Raw genomic sequence first — 24,232 nt, forward strand, 5'->3', positions numbered from 1 at the left:
AACCTCTTGAGAGCAAGGGCTGTTTGACAGAGGAAGACACTCCCTTGGAGAGTAATGGAGTCTCCTTCTTTGGAGGTCTTTAAGCGGAGGCTGGATGTCCATCTGTCAATGGGGATGCTTTGATTAAGAGTTCTTTCATGGTAGATTAGGGTTGGACTGGATGGCCGTTCTTGGGGTCTCTTCCATCTCTATGATTCTATCAGAAAATCAGAGCTGGAGGAAGGAAGCTTGAGACCATCTTTAGGATTTGCAGGTCCTAGTAGATGGCTGAAATGATTGCTTTTCTTGCTTTCTCATGGCTGCTGAATTACAGTCATTCTGACCAGGTGAATCTGACCCTTGCCTTGGTGCTAAAGTGCTAATTCTCACACTAATGTCCCTTCCCGCCAGGCTGCTCTCTGAGTTCCTGCACCAAATGACTCTTTTGGATGGGAACAGCAGGTGCTTGTGTGGATAATGAAAGAGAAGAGAGCCAAACGATGCAGAAGAGAAGTGCTGGATGGCAAAAGATATTTGCACAGAAAGCATAACACGGCAGGGAGGGAGAGCAGGAACACTGAAGCTTAAACAGGTGCCTCTCCATCTGCAAGGCTGGATGCTCAGCCCAATGGCCTGGATTTTTCACACAGTGACAACCGTCCCTTGACAATGTCTCCTAATCGAAGCAGCACACTGAAGTGGCCGTATATTGGCTTGAATCCTGTTGGCGTCTTCACGCATGACGCACACGTTTACCTCCAGAAGCACTTGGGCCTTTTGCTCTGACATAGAAAATCCACACTCAGTTCAAGATTGCAGAAGCGACTGCACAGATGAAGAGATTGCATAAGGCATGTCTATGGTGTGCACTGCATATGGATGCACATCCACATTTGGTTGTGCATTTGGTGTGTGTGTCCAGTTACACAACAATGCCATTCATCATAAGGTGGGTGTTGTAAGGCATCGTTAATGCATAGCTTTGTGGGTGAGATTCTCTAGGAAACCTGAGGAGATGGAACACAAATGTACACTCAAGGAGTTTCTGACCTGTCCCTCAAGAAACAGAAATGATCGCCGCACTTGTTAAAATGGCTGCCATGTTGCCAAGGTTGCTCTTCCTCCTCCTCCTCCTCCTCCTCCTTGGAGCTGTCCAAGGTAGACTGAGCAAGAGGCCCGAACAGAGCAGAGCGTTTGCGAGACACTGCTCTAATCTGGGCATATAAATGGGCTGTCAAGTGAAGGACGTGATCGGCTATTTAAATATTGACAGGACTTTTCCTCCTCAACTCCTGTTCACAGCTGGGTGAGTGCTGGGTTTAAGCAAATCACTTTGTCATGCCATCGCGCCAATTGCATATTATCTTCTCCTTCATAATTCCTCCGACGTCTCTGCTCACTCCTCCGACTGGAACGGCTGCCTGGGTCATCCATCAAACTGCCTCCGGTTATCCAGAGGCTTCTTCTTTGTCATGACAGGTCCCCAAAGAGGAGGAGAAGGAGAAGAAGGAGGAGCCCCTGTTCCCATCAAGGGTCATTGGAAGTTCTCCCGCAACTTGCTCATCCTTGTCAAGCCAGATGAGACAGAGGACACCCGCCTCCAAGACAATGCATCTCTCGGATGAAGAATAGTCATCATCTTGAACAGGAACAAGGAAGAGTGGCGCCAGCAGATCCATCTTTAGCACTGTAGTGCAAAGGATCATAGAATCATTGAATCATAAAGTTGAAAGAGACCCTGAGGACCACCCAATCCAACCCCCTTTTGCCATGCAGGAAGACACAACCAAGCCTTGAGAACAGATGGCCATCTGACCTTTGTCCAAAAGCCCCCTAAAAAGGAGACTCCACCATCCTCCGAGACAGAAGTGTGTCCCACTGTCAAACAGCTCTTGCCATCAGAAAGCTCTGCTTAAAATTTAGGAGGAATCTCTTTTCCTGTAGTTTGCACCCATCATTCTGTGTCCTAGTCTCAGAGCAGCAGAAAACAAACCTGCTCCAACCTCAGTATAAATCCTCACATGTGTATTCCTCATAAATCCAAAGACAAGATGAAGATTTTCATCCCAAGGGCACAAAGAAGGGACCCCATGGGCCATGTAGTCTCCCATCTGCATGGCTAGGTAACATGGATTGGCCCAGTCTCCCAGCCCACCTTAAAAGCCAGCAGCCTCCTCAGGTCAAGGCCCCAGGAAGATGATATTTCCACCCCTTTCCGCCAGATATTGAGGCTGTGAAAATGACTTTCAATAGAGATCCTGCTTCTGCTCTTGCAGCCTCCCTTGTTAGCAGAAGAGGGCTGGAAACATCCTCTTCCTTTTCCTCAACTGGCAACTGAGCAGCCCTCCTTTGCACAGTCTGGCTTTTGGCTCTTAATGGGGGGCGGGGGGGGGGGGCTGGGGGCATTTGCATTTGCTTCTTGAATGCCGAACAGCTATGGATCACAGAATGCTGGAGTTGGAAGAGACCCAAGCACCATTCTGCCATGCAGGAAGACACAATCAAATTACTCCCTGTGGCAGATGCCATCCAGCCTCTGGTGGTTTCCAGACCCTTCACCATTTCAGTCCCCCTCCTTTCGACACATGGCTCCAGTTTCTCAACATCCTTTTTATATTGCAGAGCCCAGAACTGGACACAATATTCCAGGTGGGGCCTGACCAAAGCAGAATAGAGGGACACTATTACTTCCCTTGATCTAGAGACTATAATTAGAATCACATAATCATAGAATCATAGAATTGGAAGAGACCTCAAGAGCCATCCAGTCCAACCTCATTCTGCCACGCAGGAACTCATAATTAAAGCATCCCCAAGAGATCATAGAATCATAGAGTTGGAAGAGAGCACAAGGGCCATCCAGTCCAACCTCCTGCCTCTGTTTAAAGAGCTCCAAAGAAGGAGACTCCACCAAAATCTCCATTGAGGGCGTGTGTTCCACTCTCACACAGCCCTTGCTGTCAGAAGGTTCCTCCTAATGTTTAGGGGGGAATCTCTTTTCCTGGAGCTTGCATCCATTCTATTGATGCAGCCTAGAACTGCATTGGCCTTTTTAGCTGCCACATCACACTGTTGAATCATATTCAACTTGTGGTCCACTAGGACTCCTAAATCTCTTTCACATGTATAAGTCTCTCATTCAGCCAGGTGTCCCCCATAATCCTATATCTGTGCATTTTATTTTTCTGCCTTAAGTGCAGTACCTTATATTTCTCTGTGAATTTCATTTTGTTAGCTTTGGCCCAGCTTTCTAGTCTAATCAGGTCATTTTGAATTTTGATCCTGTCCTCTGGAATATTAGCTATTCCTCCTAATTTGGTGTCATCTGTAAATCTGATAAGCATGCCTTCTATTCCTTCGTCCAAGCCATTGATAAAGATGTTGAATAGCAAAGTGGGGCCAGGACAGAACCCTGTGGAATCTCTGAGTCACGAGTCCACAACTGCAATACTGAACAGCAGCCAAGAAGAGGAGGAGGAGGAGGAGGAGGAAGAGAGGAGAGAAGGATCCATGAAGCTTTGTGGATGTTCCTTTTGTTGGCCACCCCTCACCCTTTGCTGTCGAAATCTAGATTGTGAATCCTGGAGGAACTGCCAAGAATTTGCATTCCCTCCACTTCCTCCCTTCCTTCTTTACCTGTTTCCATTGTCAGCAATGAGCAGAATTTCTCATTGCAACTCTTCCGCAGACAGCTCCGTCTTGCAAAATATCTGACATCTTCCTTTCCTTTATAATCTTCCTTAGCCCTCTCTCTCCTACACAGACGCACACATAGAGGCACTCAGAGTTTATTTGTGCGGCTGTAGCCTTTGTTTTTCCTTGGTTCGACACTATCTCTCTGTTGTCTTATCTTAAGTCAATCTCATCCCACCAAGAAAACCAGATGAGGCCCCAAAGGTTGCTTTGTTTCTGTTTACGAACAAAGGCTCCGAGCGACTGGGTAAATATTGGCCGGCTTGTGAGTTTCCTATTCAAATAAAGAGAGGGGAAATTAATTTCAGATAAAGAATCAAAAAAAGGCTTTTTCAGAAACCTCTTTTTATGGAGGAATCCTAGGGAATGTAATAGGAAATTGTACTGCAGAGGCTGCATTTCATAGCTTACTTTGAAGAAGAGTCCAAGAGACACAGATAAAGAGAGAGAATGAGAGAATTATTCTGAAGAGCAAATTAAAATCTGGAGTGTGGCTTTTGCAACCTGTCTTAAAAGTCTGTTCTCTTGAAGGACTGGCTTTGTCTCTCTATGGCTGAAGTGGGCAACAGCAGTGGACTAAGGGGCCACCATGATTTGTGCCAGATAACCTTTGGGGGTCACATGCGTTGGCAAAAATGCCTCCCTGAGACAAATGTAGCATATCTTGATTTCAGTAAGGCCTTTGACAAGGTTTCCCATGACATTCTTGCAAACAAGCTTGTAAAATGTGGGCTAGACAAGGCAACTGTTACATGGATTTGCCATTGGTTGACTGGCCAAACCCAAAGGATGGTCAGCCATGGCTCCTTTTCATCCTGGAGAGAAGTGACCAGAGAGGTGTCCAGTGGGCTCTGTTCTGGGCCCAGGGCTATTCGACATCTTTATCAATGACTTGGACAAAGAAATAAAAGGTACACTTATCAAATTTGCAGAAGACACCAAATTAGGAGGAGTAGCAAATATCCCAGAGGACAGGATCAAAATTCAAAATGGTTAATAGATTAGCTGGGCCAAAGCTAACAAAATGAATTTCAACACAGAGAAATGTAAGGTACTGCACTTAAGTGGAAAAAACGAAATGTATAGATATAGGATGGATGGGTGACATCTGGCTGAATGAAACTACGTGTGAAAGGGATCTAGGAATCCAAATTGAACATGAGTCAACAGTGCGATGTAGCAGCTAAAAAAGCCAATGTGATTCTAGGCTGCATCAATGTTCCACCTCAACATTAGGAGGAACTTCTTGACAGTAAGGCTGTTCGACAGGGAACACTCTCAATGGTGCATAATGGAGTCTCCTTTGGAGATCTTTATGTAGAGGCTGGATGGCCCTCTGTCAATGGGGATGAATCATAGAATCATAGAATCGTAGAGTTGGAAGAGACCGCAAGGGCCATCCAGTCCAACCCCATTCTGCCATGGAGGAAATCTAAATCAAAGCATCCCTGACAGATGGCCATCTAGCCTCTGTTTTGATTGAGAATTCCTGCATGACAGAATGGGGTTGGACTGGATGGCCTTTGGTGTATCTTCCAACTCTAGGATTCTAGGATTCCTTAATAGTCACTTTTGCCATCTTGAGCATACTTTGAGGTTGCCTATGAAACACTGGAGGGTATGTTTGCATAGCCAGTACATCATACCAGCCAGTCCTCTCAGCCACAAGATCGGCGTCAGGCCCCCTAGTCTCTCCATCTCCATTCTTTCCAAGTCTTAGAACCATACAGTCCTAGAGTTGGAAGAAACCCCAAGGGCCCAGATCCAGTCCAACCCTATTCTGCCATGCAAAAACTCACAATCAAAGCCTCCCCATTGACAGATGGCCACCCAGTCTATGTTTAAAGACTTCCAAAGAAGTAGGCTTTCTAATGCAAACTTCCGCATCTGCTCCGCAGGTCTCTGTTAGAATCCTGAAGTCTTCTACCAGATGTATTCAAGCTGTGGATGCTGGGGGATGGGTTGCGCTTGGCACAGCTTGTAGAGATGGTGGTATGTAGTGCTAGGCTGGACCAGGTGTGAGTTATCTAGTGTCCTTGAGAGGCTGGCCTGCAGAGACTTGGAATGCAGTTTCGTTTCTCAGGGGATAGAGATAGAGGATGGGAACTAGTGCTGGGAAGGAGGGGTCCTACTGCGCGGGCTTTTGCTGGGGGTGGAGTGCTTTGGCTTAGGGGGACTTATGCATTGCTTTGGCTGGGAGGGGTCAGTCTCAGCTTAGAATCTGGGTGATGAGGAATGGCTGATCTTGGAACCTTCAATAAAGTTCTGTTGTTTCAATAAACAAGCTGACTGGTTGATTGTCCAGGATTCTGGTCCACACTCTGACAGTCTCCCTGCTTCTGCCTGAGGCAGGAGTTACTGTTGTTGGCCAACAGAAATGGTGTTGTTGTGTGAAACGGGGATCCATGAGAAATGATGCCATCCATCAAGCCCAGGGCTGTGCTTTATGAGTGTTGCCACTGACGGCTGCCATGCTTGGAGTGCTGGGCTCTGGATTTATGACCTGCTGGGTAGAGCTAGAAAGCCATACTCTTAGCTTTCTGTGCTCCTTCCCTGCCTCTTTTTGCTGCTCCTTGGCACTTTTTCCAAAACCCTAGTTTCTATGAGGAGTCCCCAAGGATTAAAGAGCTCCTTCCTCCTTCCTCTCGCTCCATAAGCCATGCGACACAAGTGAGGAAGGAGAGGACAAGGGGCAGCCATAGCCTGTCCTTTTCTCCTTAGATTCTGCTACAGAAGAGAGAGGAAGAGAGAGAGTCTGCAATATGGTTGTCATGTCAGCCCTGCCTCTGAGCGAAGAGCCGTGATTGACAGCCCTCCTCCCTTCTGAGTCCTTCCTTCTGCAAAACGCAGAGAGCAGGAGGTGCGATGGAAGAGGGATGCGGAAACTCCGTGGGCTGCAAGGCGCCAAGCAACGGCACTATTCAGGCCAAGATGAGAAACTTGGCAGGGCTGTGTTATTATGAGACACCGGCTCTCCTCACAAGAGCACAGGCCTTGTTGCATGCTCTCAGCTCCGTCCGGCCTGTTCCTAGGAGAGAGAGATCCTCATTGTCAGGGAAAAAAGGAAGAAAGGAATTCAAAGACCTAGCTACACTAGTCTGGAAAATCAGTATGCAAACCGATCTTGGAGCACCCTTGAGACCAAGGGACATTATACACCAGCATGGGGGCACCATGGGGATATGGCCTCACACTGCGTGCCCAACCGCATGGTGGGGGATGTCATGGTGCTCTGTCAGCGCAGCATTTAAATGCGCTGCACCAAAGGAGCACTAAAAAGCCACTGCCATGGCAGGATAGAATCATAGGTTCATAGAATCCTAGAATTCGAAGAGACATCAAGAGCTATCCAGTCCAACCCTATTCTGCCATGCAGGAAATCTAAATCAAAGCATATTTGACAGATGGACATCCAGCCTCTGCTTAAAGGAGACTCCACCAAAATCTCCAATGGAACACCTTTCACTGTTGAACAGTTCTTACTCTCAGTAAGTTCCTCCTAAGGTTGAGGTGGGATCTCTTTTCCTGCAGCTTGCATCCATTGCTCCATTGGGTCCTATTCTCTGGAGCAGCAGAAAACAAGCTTGCTCCCTCCTCAATATGGCATCCCTTCAAATACTTAAATAGGGCTATTATGTCGCCTCTTAACCTTCTCTTCTCCAGGATAAAACATCCCCAGATCCCTAAGTTGTTCCTCATAGGCTTCATGGTTTCAGACCCTTCACCATTTTAGTCGCCCTCCTTTGGACACATGGCTCCAGTTTTTCAACATCCTTTTTAAATTGTGGTGCCCAGAACTGGACACAGTATTCCAGGTGGGGCCTGACCAAAGCAGAATACAGTGGCAATATTACTTCCCTTGATGTAGACACTATACTCCTATTCATGCAACCTAAAATTGCTTTGGCCTTTTTAGCTGCCGCATCGCACTATTGACTCATGCTCAATTTGTGGTTTACTAGGACCCCTAGATCCCTTTCACCCCTAAAACTCTCATTCAGCCAATAATCCTGTATCTGTGCATTTCATTTTCCCTCCCTAAGTGCAGTACCTTACATTTCTCTGTGTTGAATTTCATTTTGTTAGCTCTGGCCCAGCTTTCTAGTCTATTCAGGTCATTTTGAATCTTGATCCTGTCCTCTGGGGTATTAGCTATTCCTCCTAATTTGGTGTCATCTGCAAATTTGATAAGTATGCTCCCAATTCTGTCATCCAGGTCATTGATAAAGATGTTGAATAACACTGGGCCCAGGACAGAGCCCCACTGGACACCCCACTGGTCACCTCTCTCCAGGATGAAAAGGGAAGTATCTCCTTTAAGTGATTTCCATCTTCTTTACATGTCAGGCCAACCTGTCCTGCTGGGTGAGTGGTTTCCTTTCAAGAGCTTCCAAGAAGGGCCAGCAAATAGAAAAGGGATTCTTTACTCAGGACAAGAGGCCACTGTCAGGACAGAAGGTGGAGAAACAGAATGGTTCCCAATTGGCAAAGGGCTCAGCCAAGGCTGTGGCCCCTCAATTTATCTGTTAAATTTGTATGCAGAACATATTGCAAGAAAAGCAGGCTTGGACAAAGAAGGAGGAGGAGTGAAAATAGGAGGAAGGAATCTAAGATATACACAGATGACACCATAATACTAGCAGAAAACCTCAAGGACCTGGAACAACTACTAAGGAAGATCAAGGAGAAAAGTTCAGAGGCAAGCCTATTGTTGAACACAGTGAAAACAAAAATAATGACCACAGAAAATTTACACAGATTCAACCTAGACAATGAAGAAATAAAAACAGTAAAAGGATTTCCATTCCTGGGATCAAATATTGATCAGTGGGGACTGCAGTCAAGAAATCCTAAGAAGACTAAGGATGGGGAGGGCAGCTAGGAGAGAACTAGAACATGTCCTAAAATGTCAAGACATACAACTGAGGAGGAAAGTCAGAATCACACAAGCCATCGTATTCCCTGTCACCATGGATGGATGTGAGAGCTAGACAGTCAAGAAGGCAGATAGGAAGAGAATGAAGTCATTTGAGATAATGTGGGGCTGGAGAAGAGGGCTGAGGATCCCATGGCTAGCCAAGACGTCAAACAAACAGGTCCTAGAGCAGATCAAACCAGAAATCTCTCTGGAAGCCAAGATGGCTAGACTGAGGCTGTCATACTTTGGCCACATCATGAGGAGGCACCACTCACTGGCAAAGACCATAATGCTGGGAGAGGTAGAGGGAAGCGGAAAGAAGAAGGCCCCATGCCAGATGAATGATGGACTCTAGGAAGGAGGTCCTGGGTCTGAGTTTGCAGGAGCTGAGCAGAGCAGTGCAGCCGAGGGAGTCTTGGGGATGTCTCATCTACAGGGTCGCCATGGGTCAGGATGGACATGATGCTGGCTGACAACCATCACCACCATTCCCATTGACCCTTTCCCCATTAACCAGCCACGTGGGAGGAGGGAGGGTGCGGTGGGGGACATGGCACTGGACCAAGGCCTTTGGGTCGGGATGCTTTGCCATGGCGCCAACCGCAAAAAAGGTTTACTGGAGCCTTGCTACCTGTTGTTTCCGAAGAAGGCTGGTTGTTGTTTCTGAAGACCATGGCCTTTCTGGTCCAAGGCAGAGGGCAGGAGAAAATGGATGCCTACCATTCAGCAGAAGATGGTTGTTTCCGAAACATTTGCTTGTATTTGGCTGACATTTCTAGCTCCATCTTATTCAAAGGAGGGCATGCCATTGCCTTTCCCTAAGGCAGAAAGAGTGTGCATAAAACCAGGGCAAGCCTTAGGGAGGGTTGGACTGCATCATCCTCACCATTCTCCTCCTCCTCAGTTTATTAGCAGCTCGCTTTCCCCCCAAAATTGGGACTCATGATGGCTCACAAAACCCAGAATGGATAGAGGCAAAAGCACATGCAAAGAGATAAGTAGAAACATATCCGATGTTCTCATTACAGCACAATTAAGATATCTGTGGAATCAAAACAGTTTCAAACGAATCCATTAAAAATGCCAAATATAAAAAATCAGTGGAAGAGCACACTAGGAAAACCCTTGCAGCCCTTTTCCTAAAATATGTTGGAGAATAAAAGGTTTTGCTCACCAGTCCAAGGTTTAGCATTGCCTTCATTTGAGGCTGAGAGTCTGTAACTTGCCCAAGGGTTTCCATGGCTGAATAGAGATTCCAATCCTCTTCTCCTGGACTCAAACCACAACATGGGGCTGACTGTAAGATAAGACAGACAGGCAGACATTATTTTCTTGGCAAGGTTTATTCAGAGGTGATTTGACCTTTCCCTTCTTCTTAAGCTGAGAGAGTGTGACTTGCCCAAGGTCACCCAGGGAAGGTCCATAGTTGAGCAGTTCAAATCCTGAACTCCTGGACCCCTGGACTCCTAGTCCAGCACTCAAACCATTGCACCATCTGGCTCTGAAGAGTGGTGGAGTTTCCTTCTTTGGAGGTCCTTAAATGGAGGCTGGGTGGCCATCTGTCAATGGGGATGCTTTGACTGAGAGTTCCTGCATGGTAGAAGAAGGGGTTGGACTGGATCAGGGCCCTTCTTGGGTTCTCTTCCAACTCTCTTTGATTCTATGAATCTGTCCAGAGAAGGCTAAGAGGTGACATGATAGCCCTGTTTAAATATTTTAAGGGATGTCATCTTGAGATGTTTTCTGCTGCTCCAGAGACTAGAACATGGAACAGTAGATGCAAGCTCCAGGAAAAGAGATTCCACCTCAGCGTTGGGAGGAACTTCTTGGCAATTAGAGATGTTTGACAGTGGAAGATGCTGCCTTGTAAGATGATGAGGTCTCCTTCCTTGGAGGCCTTTAAGCAGAGGCTGAATGACCATCTCTTGGGGATGCTTTGACTAAGAGATCCTGCATGGCAGAATTGGGTTGGACTGAATGGCCCTTGGGATATCTTCCAACTCTAGGATCCTATGATTCTATGATTCTTAGGAACTTCTTCAGAGGAGGTTTGCCACTGCCTTCCTCAGAGGCTGAGAGAGTGTGACATTCAAGAGGTCACCCAATAGCTTTTCATGGCTGAGCGGAGATTTGAACCCTGGTTTCCCAAACTCCTAGACCAACACTGAAACCACTAAGCCATGCTGGCATTCCTAGACTTTGGTTATGCTTTTGTGGAAAATGTGAACTCTAATTAACAGCAACAATAACAACAACAGCAACAGGTGAAGTGGTCTCAAGGTGCTGCGTCTGTGCAGTGTGGACACAACAGGGCAAGCAGCCTCCAGGCAATTCACTTTCAAATGGTCCATGCAGTGAGCCATTTAAGGCTTGCCAGTTCGAGAGCTGGCCAGACCTCTTGGTCACAATGAATTTGGCATCTCTGCGAAGCTGCCATGAATCTCAAGCCCAACATCCGCTTGCAATTCAATCTGGAAGTCATTAACATCCGGTAGTATATTCCATCCTTTGCGGTAATTTCGGTTTTCGGAATGAGGTGGGCAAACAAAACCAACGCTCTCTATTACATTCGGTACATTTCTTCTGGGCAATTTATTCATGCTTCTTTTAAAACTTTCTTTTCTTTTTTAGAAAAACCAACAAAACCTTCTACTTTTTGCTACTAGAAAAATAAACCTCAGATACTTCTACTTGAAACTGAAGGCAAGACTGATTGGTTCTAATACATGCAGAACATTCGGATAACGGCTCTTGTGTGATTCTTCTTCTTCTTCTTTTTCTGTTTTGCATTGAGCTGCAAAGGCTTCAACAGACTTTGCAGAAATGTTGAAATAGGATTATAGAATCATCGAATCATAGAGTTGGAAGAGACTCCAAGAAGGGCCATCCAGTCCAACCCCATTCTGCCATGCAGGAACTCTCAGTCAAAATATCCCCAACAGCCTCTGCTTAAAGACCTCTGTGATGATCCCTGGGGTCTAAGCTGACACCCATCCCCCCTGTTCTTGGCCCTTAGACCCAGCGGATCCCTTGCGTTTCCCCCAGAGTCTCCTGGGTCTCTGTTCCCGCTCCCTGCAGAGCTGAATGAGAGCCCTTGAGATCCTCTAGTCAAGCTGCCACCAGCCAGTGAATCTCCAATGAACTCTCCTTCGCACACACTGGGACTTGCTAAGGCCATCTAGTTTCCTTCCCTTGCTACCCTGAGCAAGCAACAACGGAGCTAAAGCAGACGGATAGGAGCACAGAGACAGCAGCTACTTCTAGGTAGACAGAAGAGAGCAAGAAGGTATCCTTCATGGAGGCCTCCTTGCCTAGCAGGGACAGAAGGCATAGTTACAAGAGGTTCATTTCAGGCAAGCTATTAGGGAAACATAACAATAGCCTAGACGCACTAGCTAGCACATTTCCTAAGCTACTCACACAGAGATGGGATTTGTAGTCCTCATTGGGGCTTTGGATGCCAGGAGCTGGCCCTCATCGCCTGGCTCAGGCTGCATCCCTTAAGCCTGCCTTTGGGCACAGGACCAACAGCTGGGCTCCCAAAACAAGAAGACCAAAGGACTTTGAAGATAAAGGACCATGTGGTCCCAGGGGCCCTTTAAAGCCCTCTGGAGGAAGATTCTCTAATCTCCTGGTCCTACTCTCTGATTGGCCAGTTGGGCCTTAGATCAGCTATGATGTAACTTCTCATTAGCATGTGATGTCATCTCTCATTAGCATGTACCTCCCCCCAGCTTAACCCTTTGTGGTTTGAGAGGAGTCCTCAAATGATTGGAGGACCAGTATTACAACCTCCAAAGAAGGAGACTACACCAAAATCTCCAAAGGTGTTTGTTCTACTGTCAAACATCTCTTACTGTCAGGAAGTTCTTCGTAATGTTGATCTGGAATCTCTTTTCCTGGAGCTTCCATCCATTGCTCCATTGTGTCCTATTCTCTGGAGCACCAGAAAACAAGCTTACTCCCTCCTCAATATGACATCCCTTCAAGTATTTATACAGGGCTATCATATCACCTCTTAACCTTCTCTTCTCCAAGCTAAACATCCTCTGCTCCCTAAGCTGTCCCTCAAAGGGCTTCATGGTTTCCAGACCCTTCTTTGTCATCCTCCATTTGGACTCATGGCTCCAGGATGGTTGGGAGCTCTAAGCAACGGATCCATGTTGGGTGCCAAGGGCCACAATCCTGGGTCTTACACATTCATAAATAAATTTCCTCTGGAAGTGGTTTGACCTTCTTTTTTTATAAATGTGGAATGTACACATTCAATGTGAGGTTGCAGAAGTGAAGTTGTCTATGTGCTGCTGTGGCACTTAAGATCACAGACTCCTAGAGTTGGGAGAGATCCCAAGGGCCATCCAGTCCAACCCCTTCTTCTGCCATGCAGGAACTCTCAATCAAAGCATCCCCGAAAGATGGCCATCCAGCCTCTGCTTAAAGACCCCCAAAGAAGGAGACTCCAAGGCAGTCTGTGTGAAATGGGATTTCCTTCGTCCAGTGGAACTGCTTTCCTCATCCTTCTGTGTTTGTGTGTCTTAGATGTCATTTCAGGAAAGGTGCCCATGAACATGCACAGAGTCACTATGGAACAACAAAAAGGCATCCATGAGCTTAAAAGACAGAGCCTCTGCTTCCAATGAGTTGTTGTTCTTCTTCTTGTTGTGGTTATTTTGCATATTTCTCATCCTTGGGAAGATGGGGCGTTTTGTTGGCATGGTACAAGAGGTTTTGTTCATTTTTCTATGATTTTTCACATTTTAGGTAAAAATGTTGTTTGTGATAGTGGGGGGGGGGATCTTTTCATACACAATACAACTTTTTGCACAGAACTGTGTAACCTGTGGATAAATTTCCTCAATTCATTGTTTGTATTTTGACTGAAAATAAACATAGGATTCAAGCCGATGCTTTTTGATGAAGGTGAAAATTTTGCAAACGTGTCCCAAAAAGTAGAAAAGTGGCCCTTTAGGACAATCTCACGTTGCGTGACAATGGGACCCAAATGAAAGCACAACTGAATGCACAGTCCATGTTCACGCACACCAGTGAGCTTCTGCACAATGACACTTCCTGCACAACTGCAACTCTGCAACCTTGAAGCAAATGTGGCCGCTCCATACCAGCCCAAAATGCCCAACAACTTCTGCAGGGGATTGTACTACTACTTACACATAGGACACACTAACAGGAACCTGGCCTCTGCGGTGCTATGAAGCCATCACAATTAGTAAGTTAGAAAACCTGGGCATGTAAATGAGGGACCAGAGGGTATGTTCACCCATTGCTCAGACATCTGCCGGCCTTCCTTCACACATGGCTTCCCAGTAGATACTCCAACCTCCCTTCCCTGCATAATTGCAGCAACGAAAGCAATCTGTTCCAGGAAAAGGCAGATGGCCGCTTTGTTAGACAAAGACCCCTGGAGAGGAATCCATCCATAGCAACAAGGAGGAAGGGCCATGGCACTCCCAACCGGGTCCTCATTCCACACCTGAAATCATTGCTTCTCTCGACTGGGAGTTGTGGTTGTTTGGGTCTTCCCCCAATGGTTGTCTTATCCTCAAGATTTCATAGAATCAGAATTATAGAGGTGGAAGAAACTACAAGGGCCTTCCAGTCCAACCCCATTCTTCTGCCATGCAGGAACCCCGACAGATGGCTATCCAGCCCCTGCTTAAAGACATCCAGAGAAGGAGATTCCACTATCCTCCAAGGAAGTGTGTTCCGCTGTCGAACAGCCCTTACTCTCAGAAAGTTCCTTTTAATGTTAAGGTGGAATCTCTTTTCCTGCAGCTTGCTTCCATTGCTTCGGGTCCTATTCTCTGGAGCAGCAGAAAACAAGCTTGCTCCCTACTCATTCCATTCTGCTCTGGTCAGGCCCCACCTGGAATATTGTGTCCAGTTCTGGGCACAACAATTTAAAAAGGATGTTGAGAAACTGGAGAGAGTGTCCAGAGGAGAGTGACCAAAATGGTGACGGGTCTGGAAACCATGAAGCCCTATGAGGAATGACTTAGGGAGCAGTGGATGTTTAGCCTGGAGAAGAGAAGGTTAAGAGGTAATATGATGATAGCCCTGTTTAAATACTTGAAGGGATGTCTTACTGAGGATGGAGCAAGCTTGTTTTCTGCTGCTCCAGAGAACAGGACATAGAACAATGGATGCAAGCTAAAGGAAAAGAGCTTCCATCTAAACATTAAGAGGGACTTCCTGACAGTAAGGCTGTTTGACAGTGGAACAAACTCCCTCTGAGATTTTGATGGAGTCTCCTTCCCTGGAGGTCTTTAAGCAGAGGCTGGGTGGCCATCTGTCAGGTATGATTTGATTGAGAGTTCCTGCATGGCAGAATGGGGTTGGACTGGATGGCCCTTGTGGTCTCTTCCAATTCTATGATTCTAATTCATTAATTCTATGATTTGATATGACATCCCTTCAAATACTTAAACAGGGCTATCATATCACCTCTCTTAACCTTCTTTTCTCCAGGGTAAACATCCCCAGCTCATAGGGCTTCATGGTTTCCAGCCCTCCTCTGGACACATGGCTCCAGTTTCTCAATGTCCTTTTAAAATTTTGGTGCCCAGAACTGGACACAGTCTTCCAGATGGGGCCTGACCAAAGCAGAATAGAGTGGCACTATGACTTCCCTTGATCTAGACACTAGACTTCTATGGATGCAGCCTAGAATTGCATTGGCCTTGTTAGCTGCCACATTGCACTGTTCAACTTGTGCTCTATTTGGACCCCTAGATCACTTTCACATGAATAAGTCTCTCATTCAGCCAGGTGTCCCCCATAATCCTATATCTGTGCATTTCATTTTTCTGCCCTAAGTGCAGTACCTTACATTTCTCCGTGTTGAACTACTGCTCTTCAACTGTTGTTCCCTCTAAATCATTGGAAAATGTCCTTCCTTTCAAACTCTTTTTAAGGTTTGGATACAGGAAATAATGAGATGGAGTACGATTTGGTGGAGTAAGGATGGATGGTCCATACACTGAAAACCCAAATTTCCCCAAGCATCCCTTGTCCTGCCAGCCCTGTGAGCACAAAGAGAACACCTTTCCCCAGCTTCCCTTGCCATTTTTCCTTCAGATCTTCCTTTCATTGACACAACAATTTAGAGCATCAATCATAGAATCATAGAGTTGGAAGAGACCCTAAAAAGGGCCATGCAGTCCAACCCTATTCTGCCTTGCAGGAACTCTGAGTCAATGCATCCCCATTGACAGATGGCCATCCAGGCTCTCTTTAAAGACCTCCAAGGAAGGAAGCATTTTGCATCCACTGTTTGGCCCTCCTGACGTTAGTCAGCCATGAAAATACCTTCCATATCCCAAAACACCAAATGATGTCAAAGCAATGAGCCTGCAAACTCCTGTGAGGGCTAACTGGGAGAGACAATTGTTAAAAGAAACAGGTGCGTTTAGCAATAGGCATCAAAGACACAACTCAAGCAACCACAAATGGGATTCTTCTTCTTTTTTTAAAAGACGGCAATGACCGCCTGTGATCTGAGAAGCCGTATCAAACCAGAAACGTTTCCACCACTCAACCGGTTTGACATCTTTGCTCCTGTTCATTCTCTGCCTGATGAGAAATGTCTGCATTAGTTCACGGTTGTGGACGCGGAGTTGTGCGCTGACAGGGTTGCACACCGAGCAAGGAGACACATTGCACATCGAACAGGGATGTCCCTGCTCCTTGGACTGTGCATTCACTGACACATTATTTGTCTTGATTCATTTGTGCAATGTTGACATGGGACACACCAAGGGTTGTGGAGATCTATGCAGTGCTGTCCCGATGCAGGATCTTGGCCAATATTTGCCTATGTTGCCGGGGAAGTTGCCAGAAAATTTAAGGAAGATGGATTCAAATTTATCTGCACAGTTAAGTAAAGTGCTCTATTAGAAAGCAGCATTGGCTGTGATCTTATGTGGAGGAGACCAAGTGCAAATTTATGGAGTTACATGGCAGTCACCCAACACAGACTCATTACTGGATTCCAACCTTTTCCAGCTGAATGTACAACCAAATGCACATGAGCATTTCCATGCAGGATGCATAATGATGTGCAATTCATATGCTCATCCAAGCACATTAAAGCAGTGTAACCCCCATGAGTTCCTGGCTATTCAGTGGGTGGGGAAATCCTAAGGAAGGGGCTGTTCTTATCAGTTCAACTGGAAGACAGAGGGATGGAGAGGAGAGAGGCTGAGTTTGCAAGGTTAAGAGGTGGGCCCATGACACTTTGAATGTAATGTGAACCAGAGAATTCCCATAAACAACCTGCATGTGCTTTATTGACTACAGCAACGCCTTCAACTGCATAGATCACAAAAAGCTTTGGGTTGCATTTAGAGGAATGGGAGCGCCACGACTTCTGACTGTTCTGATGTCAACATTTAAATTCTTCTTTTCATTTGGGAGGAAAACCCTTTCAACATTTGCACTGTGTCCTCAAGCAAAACCATTGCCCAACATGTTTGCTGTGCTTTCCCTTTGCCAGGATCAAATGCACCCCGAGCTCAGTGTGCGAATCTTCTCTGCTACTGCTTCTCTTAAAGGACTTTAAAAAGGGTCCATCTGATCCTCCTGTTTGGAGCGTTACTAGGCTGCCTAGTAGATCCATCCTCAAAGGGGAACAGCAAACGTGGCGCTACTCAACGGCCTTCTTAGCCTTGCTCAAAATGAAGGGCATTTTGGAATTCCTCCCGGGCAGAAGGTGGAAATGTAGGACATGTCCTGGAAAAGGAGGATGTCTGGTCACCCTGGACCATGTTATACTGGTTGGCAATGCTGCTCTTTTAAAAACTATAGGTAGAGCTGTGAAATCCGCCATGGAGTCAAAGCCAAAAATCTATGTAGGGGAATTTTGCTTTAGCTCAGAGTGGGTCAGGCCACAAGTGACCCTCGAGACGGTCTCCCTTTTGTCCACCAAGAGGAAGGTCGATCCAAAGGAATTGCGCAGACTTCTTAGGAATTAAATGTTTCTTTTATTAAAGGACAAGCACACCGCAAATAGGAATCCCTCACACTTTCATTCAGAGGCTCAGGAAATAAGGGAGGAGGTTTGAATAGAGGGAGGCAGAACTAATGGCAATACTTACACAAGTTGAGACTTGCTTCTGGATCCAATGCGCGGATTTGGCTTTCAGACAGGTGAGGACCAATCCCGCTGTTAGCTTGGAAATAACTTTTTTGCGCATGCTCCAAACTGCCATTTCCACAAGTGCGCACACACACACATGCTCCAGAGAGGGAAGGGAAACCAGGGAGGAAAATCCTCTTTGCCCCAGAAGCTGTTTCAGAGGGAGGCAGGCTGGGGTTTCCCTTTGTCCCTTAAGTCCCCTTAAGCCAGGTCTCCCCATCCTATATCTATGCATTTCATTTTTCCGTCCTGAGTGCACTGCCATACATGAATGTGTGCGACTGTGTGTGCATGACCTTGCTCACCCATGACGTTAAAAAAAAGCGCTGGCCAATGATGCTGAAGAGAGCATCTCCTCCAGCTCATGTTTAATTCAGGGCCAGCTTTGCGGGAGGATAGCACCAAGTCAGGTTTTTATTAAAACTCCTTCACTCGAAGCCTCAGAGCAACCGGTGTCATTAGAGTTTGAGCATCAGAGGTGAGTCGAAAAGTGGTCAGACGCTTCCAGGTTTCAAGGTGAATTCAGGCAAATGTGGAATTCAATTAACTTCCTTTTAACCTTTCCATCGAAGGGGCGGTCTGGTGCCACCATCACATCCATGCCAACCAGCTCCTACGTGCCTTTTGCGTACCTTTTTCCGTGACACTCCCAAACTCCCATCAAGGGCTGAGGATGGAGAGACCCACTTTCCCCAAGGAGAGCATCAGGGGAACATGGAGAAGAGACTTTCTGTTTGAATCGTTGCAAAGAGGATTGCTATCCCACTCATTGAACTAGGCTGTCAAATTTCACACAGCTCATATCAAACCGGGATTTTAATTTTACAGTCGTTTTTATTAATTTTACCAACATTCTCTTCAATATGCACACATTTCCAATATTCCTCGCTAGCTATTCTCTAACCATCTACCTACTATAATCCACCTACTATAATATCTTTTCATTCAACCTGGTCAATCCCTCTTTGACTTCCTTTGCCCTTCTGTTCATTCAGTCACTTCCTAACGACGTTCTTTATTCTGTCCTTATTTAACTGAAATGTTTTTCATATCTAGATGATTAATTAATCAATCACATGAATTATGACTGGTGTCTTTACAGCTTAAACTGTCCTCTAAATTCTTACTTCTATACATGAATCTATTCTCTCTAAGTTGCATACATTTTCTTAACTTATTTCGTACAAGCCTCCAAGCTGAGTGGACAGGAATGTTCTTTTCTTACCATCTACTCTAAATATATCGCATCTACACCTCTGTATCATCTATATTATCTCCATTGCTCCTTTATAGATGTAATTGCAGTTATCAAGCCCAGATGTTTTGAAACTAAAATACAATGTTCCTTGCCTTGATCACTTCATGCTTTCCAGCCTTCTGGTGGATTAGCACTGGATCCACATCCTTTGGGTGGGAAGCATCACAGTGGTTTTCCTGCGTTGTTGTTTTTGTTGTGTGCTTTCAAGTCATTTTTGGTTGATGGAGACTCTATGGAGAACCAATTAGATTACTTGGCAAGATTGCATCAGAGGAAGATGGCCAACATTGCCTTCCTCTGAGGCTGAGAAAGTGTGACCTATCCAAGGTCCCCTGATGGATTTCCATGTGTGAGCATGGACTTGAATCCTGGTCTCTCAGAGTCCTGGTCCAAAACTAAACCCTTTGAATCCATAGTTGAGGAGTGCCCTATTTCAACAGGGAGAGATGTAAGATACTGCACTTAAGTAGAAAAATTGAAATGGGTAGATATAGGATGGGGGACACCTGGCTTAAAGAGATTTATACATGTGAAAGGGGCCTGGGATTCCTAGTAGACCACAAGCTGAACAGGAGTCAACAGTGCCATGCGGCAGCTAACAAGGCCAATGCGGTTCCAGGCTGCATCAATAGAGGTATAGTGTCTAGATCAAGGGAAGTAATAGTTCCACTCTATTCTGCTTTCATCAGGCCTCCCTTGGAATAATCCTATGTTCTGGGCACCAAAGTTCAAAAAGGATGCTGAGAAACCGGAGCGTGTCCCAAGGAAGGCAACTAAAAGGAGGGTCTGGAAACCATGAAGCCCTTTGAGAAAAGGCTTAGGGAGCTGGGCATGTTTAGCCTGGAGAAGAGAAGGTTAATAGGGGATATGATAGCCCTGTTTAATTACTTCAAGGGATTTCACATTGAGGAGGGAGCAAGTTTGTTTTCTGCTGCTCCAGAGAATTGGACACAATGGAGCAATGGATGCAAGCTGCAGGAAAGAGACTGAAGCTCAACATTAGTAGGACCCTCCTGACAGTAAGAGCTATTCAACAGTAGAACATATTCCTTTGGAAAGTGGTGGAATCCTCTTCTTTGGGGGATCTTTAAACAGAAGCTGGATGGACATCTGTCGGATATGCTTTCATTGGGATTTCCTGCATGGCAGAATGGGGTTGGACTGCTTGGCCTTGGGGTCTCTTCCAACTCTATGATTCTGGGCTTATATTCCAAACGATTGGGTCCCCAAACTCTTGAGGATCTGAGTTGGCTGGTGGGATGGGTGGGCTGAGATCTGACTCGGGGTTTGAGGAGTATAAATGTGTGCTCATGGTGGTTGCTAGAAGGTAGGGGTACCATGCATTATATTTCAGTGCTTCTTGGAATGTCAGTATGAGTAGACATCCCAGAAGGAATCCTAGAATCCCAGAGCTAGAAGAGATCCCCAGGGGCCATCTGGTCCAACCCCATTCTTCTGCCATGCAGGAACTCTCAATCAAAGCACTCCCTGTGACAGATGGGCATCCAGCCTCTGCTTAAAGACCTCCAAGGAAGGAGAATCCATTGCACTCTGAGGGTGTGTATTCCACTGTCAAATAGCTTTTACTGTCAGGAAGGCCCTCCTAATGTTGAGCTTGAATCTCTTTTCCTTTAGTTTGCATCCATTTTTCCATAATCTAGTCTCTGGAGCAGCAGAAAACAAGCTTGCTCCCTCCTCAATATGACATCCCCTCAAATATTTAAACATGGCTATTGTATCACCCCTTAACCTTTGCTTCACTAGGCTAAAGATACCCATCAGAGATTACTCAGCTGCTGTGGACCATGAGGTTTTTAGATGTTTCCATCTACTTCCTTTCATGAATTTTAAGGGACACATGAATCTTCTGGAAGAACTCATTCAAATGCATAGGCTGATGTAGCGCCAGGCTGCAAATGGCATTTGGCTCCATCTTTTGTTCTCCATCATCCAGTCCAAAGGGAGATGGTTGAAGCAATGAACCAGCGTCTGTTGTCCAGGCTTCTCTGGTGGTGAAGAATCCAAAATGAACTGGAGGCAATGGAGTCTTCATCTCAAGAGCTAACTATTAAAGTAGGACCTGGAGCCTGAGCACCTGCTGTTCTCTGCTTTTAGTTTGATTGCTGCTCTGAAATGGATGGCTTTGTTGACTTTGAAAAAATGTTTTCTCTCTGTGCTTTTTATGGCCAGTAAAGCTATTGGTTTCTTGCTTGTGTGTACATCCCCCAAAGGATGCATTTGGATATTTCGGTCTGATACAGAATGTCCGCACTTCCTTTGAAATTGCGGAGGTGGTGTTATGGGTGCGATGCACATTGAGGTGCACCTTCTGTTGCACAATTTGCTTGTGCATTCAGTTGTGTTTTGGGGTTGCCTTTGAACAGAAGTGTTACGAATCACAATCAGTGCATACTTCCATGCGCAGAGATTTATGCCACGCAATAGAGATATAGGATCTTGGCCTACATTTCATGCTCTCTAACCCACTTTGCGTATTTCCCAGAAGGAAAGCATTCTCTCTCTCTCTCTCTCTCTTTCCCTCCCTCCCTCCTTCTCTCTTGTATATTAGCAGGCCAGGAAGGGCAGTTTTGTACTTAACAGACATGTGTTTGGCAGCCTCCCCAGAAACCATTCAGCTGTGCGAATGCCTGGAATTTAAATAGATGCACATCTGAAAATCTGATCTTTGCAAAGGCAGGGCTCCTCCGGCTCCCCTTCCGCACTTGTCCAAAGGCCCTGAGTCAGGAAATGGACCCTGGTAAACTGGAGTTTTCAGGCTCTGCCTCTGCAATGTGTTATGAATACGAATTTGGCTTGCTCCAGTTGCAAGGGCAGAAGAAAATGGGCACAAGAAGAAGAGGCTGGATTAGTATTCCTGGCTGGAGTTCAGGATGAGATTTACATCTAGGTAAGTGGACTTGAACTTCTGGAGGAAATCGAAGTGGGCAGCGTTGCAATGCCTGCATTCGCCCAGGAGATGTTGTGATGTTGCTACACAACGGAAGCAGCTGAGTGACTGTTGGACATCAGGACCAATGTACAACTGGGCACTTCCAGTGTCCATCTGGGCAATGGCGAGGGATTCCCAATGAGAAATGCAGCCATCATCGTCTTCATCATCTTTATTTATACCCCACTCTTTCCCCAGGAAGTACCTCTGCTGATCCAGGAAGGCACATGCTGGATTACTACTATTACTACTACTGCTTCTACTACTACATTGCTCTGCAGAAATCGGCCAAATTCCTACTTACAAATAAATCACTTTGCGATCCGAATCGATGGATCGGTTTGGCAACGGAGCATGGTTCCCACTACATTTGCCTTGATCGCATTTTCTTGCTGCAATATAAAATAAAATAACCCACTTGTGGTTCACATTCACGAATGGATCAATTCAAAATGTATCTGCTCCATTTAAATCGATTCCGATCTCCATCTGGTTCACAAATTTATCCAAAAAGACGCAGAAAACATCAGCCTCAAAAAGACACGTTGCAATGGGTCTAGCGCATGGCCGAGTTCTCCAGATCGCTTCAGCGATTCAGTTCAAGTGCAAACAATGGTTATTTAAACCAGTTCAAACTAATTTGCAATCCGATTTAAAAGGTTGTGGGAATGAAACCATCATCTTTTCCCACAGCCCTGAGTTCACAATGGATGGCTGCTAACTGGTGGTCCCAGTAGGACCAGTGACTGGGACTGTCCAGGAGTTGGCAGCTTAAGGGCACATGAAGAGATGGATGGAGACCCTCCTCTTGGACTCAGGGAGCACAGGAGTGAAGCCCAAATCTCTGCCTCTCCCCACCCAAAGCCCCATGGGGTGCTGGCAGTTGGGAACAACAGGAGACTGTTCAGGACAGAATCCCATCATCCCTTTTGAAAGGGAACCTAGGAGACCACAATTTGAACATGAGTCAACAGTGTGATGCGGCAGCTAAAAAGTCCAATGCGATTCTAGGCTGCATCAATAGAAGTATAGAGTCCAGATCGAGGGAAGTAATAGTGCCCCTCTCTTCTGCTTTGGTCAGGCCCCACCTGGAATCATCCTGGGTCCACTTCTAGGAAAAACAATTCAAAAAGGACGTTGAGAAACTGGAGCCATGTGTCCAAAGGAGGGTGACTAAAATTGTGAATGGTCTGGAAACCATGAAGCCCTATGAGGAAAGACTCAGGGGGCTGGGTGTGTTTAGCCTGGAGAAGGGAAGGTTAAGAGCTGAAAGTAGGTCTGAACACACAACCAAATGCACAACCTGACACAAGGAGCATGCACAACTGTTTAAATATATTGAACTGTACCGTTTCAGCTGAGATTTTCCATTGCGATTGCCCTGTATAGCTCTATGGACTTTCCTGCATTGTCTGGGCTGGGCAGGTCTGAACACACAACTGAACGCACAACCTGACACAAGGAGCATGCACAACTCTGCTCCTGTCTGCTTGAGTGGATCACAGACCTGTCCTTCCAGCTCCACAACAGAAATTTTGCATGCACCAGGATCGCATCCAACAGGATTCGGGTGATTGTTTCACTTCCAAACAGTGTCTTCTGCAGCGACAGCATGAAATGAATACATAGGGAAATAAATGAAAGACAACCTCCCTTGTTCCAAGCCTTTATACACAAGGAATGGCTGAATCTGCTCTAGTTCTTTCACTCAGCCCCCCCCCCCCCCCCAGTTTCACAATTTTTTATCACAAAATATCCAGTTCACATCAAACTTTGAGGATTCTTCCTACTTTAAGGTCTTCCTTCTGAACTTTGAGCTGTATGAACATTTGTCCACATTTTTTTGCACATTTCTCTTATTACGGCCATATCTGTGCAACCATATATATATATATATATATATATATATACACACACACACACATATCTGTATATCTATATATACAGACATTTTTGCAAGCAGTTCTCTTAACACGATGCCATTCTTTACTGTTACTTTCCATGAATAAATGGATGTTTGCTTTCACCTTCCCTTCATATATTCATTTGAATGCATTGCAAGAAATGGAGAGCTATGTTGGAAAGTTCAGAGAACGGTGAATTTTACTGTACAATTGTGCTTCAGTTTACAAATTGCAAAAGTGGGAATCATGTTGAGATGCTGTCCAGGTATTTTTGGACTACAACTCTTTCTCATTCCTCCCACTGACTCTGCTGGCAAGGACTCATGGGAATTGCAGTCTGACAATATCTCCCACCAGCCTTACTGTATTGATCCAG

This window comes from Sceloporus occidentalis, unplaced genomic scaffold, assembly GCF_023333645.1.
Source record: "Sceloporus occidentalis isolate IW3139 unplaced genomic scaffold, rSceOcc1.0.p SCAF_4, whole genome shotgun sequence".
NCBI classification, from domain to species: Eukaryota; Metazoa; Chordata; class Lepidosauria; order Squamata; family Phrynosomatidae; genus Sceloporus; species Sceloporus occidentalis.